Source organism: Phycodurus eques, unplaced genomic scaffold, assembly GCF_024500275.1.
Source record: "Phycodurus eques isolate BA_2022a unplaced genomic scaffold, UOR_Pequ_1.1 contig_248, whole genome shotgun sequence".
Taxonomy (NCBI): Eukaryota; Metazoa; Chordata; class Actinopteri; order Syngnathiformes; family Syngnathidae; genus Phycodurus; species Phycodurus eques.
Genome location: NW_026904245.1, coordinates 40098 through 47015, shown reverse-complemented (window position 1 = coordinate 47015; position 6918 = coordinate 40098). Strand labels below are relative to the sequence as shown.

At 44.6% G+C, this 6918-nt stretch overlaps 4 non-coding genes across 4 annotated transcripts; 3 read left to right on the top strand and 1 right to left on the bottom strand.

Annotated features, from left to right (window-relative positions):
- Positions 1–908: 908 nt before the first annotated feature.
- Positions 909–990, bottom strand: trnas-uga (transfer RNA serine (anticodon UGA)). Its single transcript has one exon. It is a non-coding gene; the product is annotated as a tRNA-Ser (tRNA).
- Positions 991–1431: 441 nt separating this feature from the next.
- Positions 1432–1595, top strand: LOC133398660 (U1 spliceosomal RNA). Its single transcript, XR_009767968.1, has one exon. It is a non-coding gene; the product is annotated as a U1 spliceosomal RNA (small nuclear RNA).
- Positions 1596–4715: 3120 nt separating this feature from the next.
- On the top strand, positions 4716–4906 carry LOC133398662 (U2 spliceosomal RNA). Its single transcript, XR_009767970.1, has one exon. It is a non-coding gene; the product is annotated as a U2 spliceosomal RNA (small nuclear RNA).
- Positions 4907–5896: 990 nt separating this feature from the next.
- LOC133398658 (U1 spliceosomal RNA) lies at positions 5897–6060 on the top strand. Its single transcript, XR_009767967.1, has one exon. It is a non-coding gene; the product is annotated as a U1 spliceosomal RNA (small nuclear RNA).
- Positions 6061–6918: the final 858 nt, after the last annotated feature.

The window sequence follows — 6918 nt, the reverse complement described above, 5'->3', positions numbered from 1 at the left end:
ATGTAATGTCCAAGACATGCGGCGCAAGTCAGATGACACGACCACAAATTCGATCATCGAACTGTGACCTAGGGTGTCCTGGTGCCAAGTGCACGTGTGGGACACCCTTATACTTGAACATGGTGTTCGTTATTGGCAATCCGTGATGAGCACAGAAGTCCAATAAAAGAACACCGCTCGGGTTCTTATCGCGGGTGCCGTTCCTCCCAATCACGCCCTTCCAGGTCTCACTGTCATTGCCCACGTGAGCATTGAAGTCCCCCAGCAGAACGATGGAGTCCCCAGCGGGAGCGCTCTCCAGCACCCCCTCCAAGGACTCCAAAAAGGGTGGGTACTCAGAACTGCTGTTTGGTGCATAGGCACAAACAACAGTCAGGACCCATCCCCCCACCCGAAGGCGGAGGGAGGCTACCCTCTCGTCCACCGGGGTGAACCCCAACAGACAGGGGCCGAGCCAGAGGGCAATAAACCACACCTGCTCGGCGCCTCTCACCGTGGGCAACTCCAGAGTGGAAGAGAGGACTGGTACGAGAGCCCAAGCTGTGCGTGGAGGCAAGTCCGACTATATCGAGTCGGAACTTCTCGACCTCTAACACCAGCTCGGGGTCCTTCCCTGCCCGAAAGGTGACATTCCACATCCCTTGAGACAGCTTCTGTAGCTGGGGAACGGATCACCAAAGTCCCTGCCTTCGGCCACCGCCCAGCTTGCACTGCACCCAACCCCTATGGCCCCTCCCACAGGTGGTGAGCCCATGGGAAGGGGGACCCTCCCGGGCTGTGCCTGGCCCAGTCACCACCCGCTCGCCTTCGAACCCCAACCTCCAGGCTCAAGGAAGAACCGAACTCAAGTCACCAGAACTTCTGTCAGTGACACAAACTATTGAGCTATTTTGCACATAAACAAGACTCGCTGCGAGCAGGGTTCGAACCTGCGTGGGAAGATCCCATTGGATTTCAAGTCCAACGCCTTAACCACTCAGCCATCGCGGCCACATGGGGTAAGCGCAAAAAGTCATTTATAGGAGTATTTTATAGTCATTTGAGCGACGAATCAATTTCGGCCATTGAGTGTACTTATTTTACTTTGTCTGTATTTGATGAAAATGGGTTTGGCTGACTCAATTATATCACATTACACGGAACTACTAAATTTGAGTTGGCGTTACACAAATAAAATTCATGGAAAACCTGTCCAAAATATATTTGTGTTCATCCAATGAGTCATTTTTTTTTAGTGAAGTTTAAAAGTTAAATTTAAACTGAAATTCTCAAAAAGGAAGCATATTTGCTCATGTATTAGCACACAGTAGCGTTTCATCTCGCGTATGTTCTGGCTTGCCCGTTATGTGTCTGGTTTTTCACATGCTCATGATGACACTGTCGCTTGACATAATGTGCGCGTGAATGACTTGCGTACTCGTGCCGTATCCAGCTCATACCTGGCAGGTGAGACACCATGATCAAGAAGGTGGTTCACCCAGGGTGAGGCTCAGCCATTGCACTCCGGTTGTGCTGATCTCTGCGAATTCCCCAAATGTGGGAACCTCGACTGCATAATTTCTGGTAGTGGGGGAATGCGTTCGCGATCTCTCCTGATCGTTGGTTGAAAATAATGAGGATGTTGCTCATTGTAAAAGATGGAGTGTGCATCATATGATGCTATGGTACTGCATTATGATGTAATTTCTAGCATACATGGGTTTGTTCTGAGTCGTAGAAGCAGTTAGTAATGACAAGACGAAGCTTCATAAAATCGTAACACTTCGGTCATTGGTTTGAGTCATGGTCCATTTCTTGATGCTTCATGTGGACACGAAACCACCTGCTGGCCATGTGTATAATCACAGGCAACTGTATCTTCGACTACGTATTGTGTGATGCATTGCAAGATGGCGTTTGTTGTGGCTCTTCGAAATGACTTATGAATGGCAAAAGAAATGTTTGATCAAATATTGTGTCGACATGAAATAATAAAATATTGTTTCAACGTACTCTGTCTGTGTAACTGGTAATGATAGTAATCATATACAGGTAAATCTAAAAAAAAATAGAAAACTCAATTGATTTCAGTACTCATACATAGAGATTCTTTAAACACTTACTTTTCAGAGGGCAAATTCCTGCCTAAATTCTACATTAAAATTTGTTACATTATATTCTAGAATCCAACAAGGATGCAAATGGCTGTAGTGAACACTTTTTTCCAGAAGAGGCACGAACATAGGGTGACCTATAAGAGCGGAGGTAGAAGCACACAGGTGGATTACATCTTGTGCAGACGATGTAATCTGAAAGAGGTTACCAACTGTAAGGTAGTGGTAGGGGAGAGTGTGGCTAGACAGCATAGGATGGTGGTGTGTAAGATGACTCTGGTGGTGGGGAGGAAAATTAGGAAGACAAAGGCAGAGAAGAGAACCATGTGGTGGAAGCTGAGACAGGACGAGTGTTGTGCAGCTTTTCGGGAAGAGGTGATACAGGGTCTCGGTGGACGGCAGGAGCTTCCAGAAGACTGGACCACTGCAGCCAAGGTGATCAGAGAAGCAGGCAGGAGAGTACTTGGTGTATCTTCTGGCAGGAAAGGAGAGAAGGAGACTTGGTGGTGGAACCTCACAGTACAGGAAATCATACAAGGAAAGAGGTTAGCTAAGAAGAAGTGGGACACTGAGAGGACCGAGGAGAGGCGAAAGGAATACATTGAGATGCGACACAGGGCAAAGGTAGAGGTGGCAAAGGCAAAACAAGAGGCATATGATGACATGTATGGCAGGTTGGACACTAAAGAAGGAGAAAAGGATCTATACAGGCTGGCCAGACAGAGGGACAGAGATGGGAAGGATGTGCAGCAGGTTAGGGTGATTAAGGATAGAGATGGAAATATGTTGACTGGTGCCAGCAGTGTGCTTGCTAGATGGAAAGAATACTTCGAGGAGTTGATGAATGAGGAAAATGATAGAGAAGGGAGAGTAGAAGAGGTAAGTGTGGTGGACCAGGAAGTGGCAATGATTAGTAAGGGGGAAGTTAGAAAGGCATTAAAGAGGATGAAAAAATGGAAAGGCAGTTGGTCCTGATGACATTCCTGTGGAGGTATGGAAGCATCTAGGAGAGGTGGCTGTGAAGTTTTTGACCAGCTTGTTCAATAGAATTCTAGTGCGTGAGAAGATGCCTGAGGAATGGAGGAAAAGTGTACTGGTGCCCATTTTTAAGAACAAAGGTGATGTGCAGAGCTGTGGCAACTATAGAGGAATAAAGTTGATGAGCCACACAATGAAGTTATGGGAAAGAGTAGTGGAGGATAGACTCAGGACAGAAGTGAGTATTTGCGAGCAACAGTATGGTTTCATGCCTAGAAAGAGTACCACAGATGCATTATTTGCCTTGAGGATGTTGATGGAAAAGTACAGAGAAGGTCAGAAGGAGCTACATTGTGTCTTTGTAGATCTAGAGAAAGCCTATGACAGAGTACCCAGAGAAGAACTGTGGTACTGCATGCGGAAGTCTGGAGTGGCAGAGAAGTATGTTAGAATAATACAGGACATGTACGAGGGCAGCAGAACAGCGGTGAGGTGTGCTGTAGGTGTGACAGAAGAATTTAAGGTGGACGTGGGACTGCATCAGGGATCAGCCCTGAGCCCCTTCCTTTTTGCAGTGGTGATGGATAGGCTGACAGATGAGGTTAGACTGGAATCCCCGTGGACCATGATGTTTGCAGATGACATTGTGATCTGCAGTGAAAGCAGGGAGCAGCTGGAGGAACAGTTAGAGAGATGGAGGCATGCACTGGAAAGAAGAGGAATGAAGATTAGCCGAAGTAAAACAGAATATATGTGCATGAATGAGAGGGCTGGTGGGGGAAGAATGAGGCTACAGGGAGAAGCGATAGCAAGGGTGGAGGACTTTAAATACTTGGGGTCAACCGTCCAGAGCAATGGTGAGTGTGGTCAGGAAGTGAAGAAACGGGTCAAAGCAGGTTGGAACGGGTGGAGGAAGGTGTCAGGTGTGTTATGTGACAGAAGAGTCTCTGCTAGGATGAAGGGCAAAGTTTATAAAACAGTAGTGAGGCCAGCCATGATGTACGGATTAGAGACAGTGGCACTGAAGAGACAACAGGAAGCAGAGCTGGAGGTGGCGGAAATGAAGATGTTGAGGTTCGCTCTTGGAGTGACCAGTAGAGGTGGTGAATTTGGAGCTATCATTAGCTTTAAGCTACAATCCTCAAATTATTCATGTATAAAAAAAAAAAAAAGAAATATTTCAGTGTGTGTGGTGCATCTCTATAATATGAGTTTCACTTTTTGAATTGAATTACTTCACTAAATTAAGCTTTTCACACTATTATAATTTATTGAGATGTACCACTATGGCAGCTTGTGTAATGTGTTTGTCAACACACGTTTGGAGAATGGCAAACCATAAACCCACATTAACCCTTATTACAAATAACTCATTATTTCTTTGGTTGTTTAAGACTTAATACATGGCTAAAGATATGCGTTAATCTCCGCATTCTATTGGATCGACGTGGCCAAGGCACACGGGCATCTGACAACATTATTTCGATATAAACGTTGAAAAACAACACAGTTGACATTCGTTTCATAATTGTTGTTTGGCGTGTCCATATGTGACTCATCTGTGATTTTCATGTCGATATGTGCCACCATAACTTTGGCTTGTAGGCTGGAGAATGAGCTCGTCTCTTCTCGCGCTATGTTGACATTGCTTCTCTGTCTTTTGGCTAAGATCAAGTGTAATATCTGTTCTTATCAGTTTAGTATCTGATACGTCCTCTTTCTGGGGACCATATATTAAATTGATTTTTGTAACTGAGTGATGGAATATGTGTTTGATCTGTCCAGTCCACGCATTGTTATGGTGTTGCAGTATCTCCACAAAATGGTTAAAGCAAGTGTGTATCACTCAGTCATATGCTTTGAATTTACATAATGTACAGGATGGTAAGCAAGTTTGTAGACTATACAGTATGTTGTATTGTTATTTGCATTTTGGGTGCAGTACAGAGGCGTATTAGTTTCCCATGTGGAGCATAGTTGAAAAGTGACAAGAAATGTTGCTTCCTTGTTGTCTCGCCGCTAGTTTCCTCTGTAAACAACTGCAGTGCAGCCCGGCCTGGCTGGTGGATGTCATGGCAAGCAATATGACTTTGGTGGTACAGCAAACTCATCTGAAACGGCATTTACAAATATAATATACTGTAAATGTTTTCAGAGGCTATTTTTAAACAAAATAATTTATTATTCTCAATTTATATGAAAGTGGGTCGCAACTTTACAACATTGACAGTTGACAACCACTGTTAAGACCACGCGAGCCTGCTTGAGTGTTCGCCAAGGTTGTCATGCGCAATAGGTCACAGTAGGTGGCAGTAGCGTTTTGAGACGCACATCAAACTGTTGTACCCGAAAGTGTTATCAGTGTGTGACATTCGACGAGACGAATGCATTATTTTCGTCAAGTCGTCTAATTATGTTTACATTCGATTTTCTTTAATTAGTAAAATCATGGCAGCACGGTGGTGTGAATGTGAGTGCAAATGGTTGTTTGTTTATATGTGCCCTGCGATTGGCTGGCAACCAGTTCAGGGTATACCCCGAATGGGTGGTTTATATGTTTTTGGTGTGAATGACCGCACTTTCAAGCTATTTTATCGTGTCTCGATGCCGCTGTGCAGTATGGGTATCAATTTACTGTCTCAATTTAAACTGAAATTCTCAAATAAGAAGCATATTTCTTCATGAATTAGCACACAGTAGCGTTTCATCGAGCGTATGTTCCGGCTTGCCCGTTGTGTGTGTGGTTGTTCACATGCTCATGATGACACCGTCGCTTGACATAGCGTGCGCGTGAATGACTTGCGTGTTCACGCCGAGTCACACTCATACTTACCTGGCAGGGGAGGCATCATGATCAAGAAGGTGGTTCACCCAGGGTGAGGCTCAGCCATTGCACTCCAGTTGTGCTGACCCCTGCGAATTCCCCAAATGCGGGAATCTCGACTGCATAATTTCTGATAGTGGGGGACTGCGTTCGCGCTCTCCCCTGATCATTGGTTAATGCAAAAGAAGACAGTGTTTTCAATGGTGGTCTAGTTGTGTGGTAATTAAGCATGGCACTATGTTACTGATAGTGATGAGTGTTTGAGTATACTGATTCACTCAAAACTGTTCATCAAAAACATTTGATCACGTTCAGTTCTTTTTCACATAGTCATTCAAGTGTTTTCTTATTCACTTAACGATCCATCCTCGAGGCTCACGTTCACTCAACACATTCACCGAAGGACTATGCGTTGTTGTTGTTGTCATGTATTGTAAACTTGGGAAGGCGGGGAGATTATTTAGTTCCAAAAACAAAAAGGCTAAATTATGACCTACCTATCACTCTCTCAGAAAACTCTTGAACACCCGCTTCGGTCGCGACTCATGAACGTGTAAACTGTACACAGGCGGGGCCGGGGATTGAACCCCGGTCCTCAGAACTGTGAGGCAGACACTCTAACCGTGCCGCGTTTTTTTCTATTCTAATAAATGTATTCATTTAAATAAGATTTTAATGTACTATAAATTCCATGGTATTACACATACATAAAGGTCTTAGCATAATTGATATTTTTTATTTGGGTCAATTCACTAAAATACAGTTTAAATTTGAAAATGAATATTACTAATGGTAAAGTATTATCCACACCTGGATATTCTTTGCCATGCTGAAAAGCTTCCGCCAATGACCTCTGCCCCTGCATTGGGGGTCTGGCAGTGGAGCCACGGGGCGGGGCCGGGGGGATATCTCTCCTCCTCTCTCCATTTCCGGAGGTCTGCGTTTTCTTTCGCGTGGTTTTTCATGTGTTTATATAGATTTGTTGCCACTGTACCTTACAGACTTTTTGCAAAAAGTGCCGCA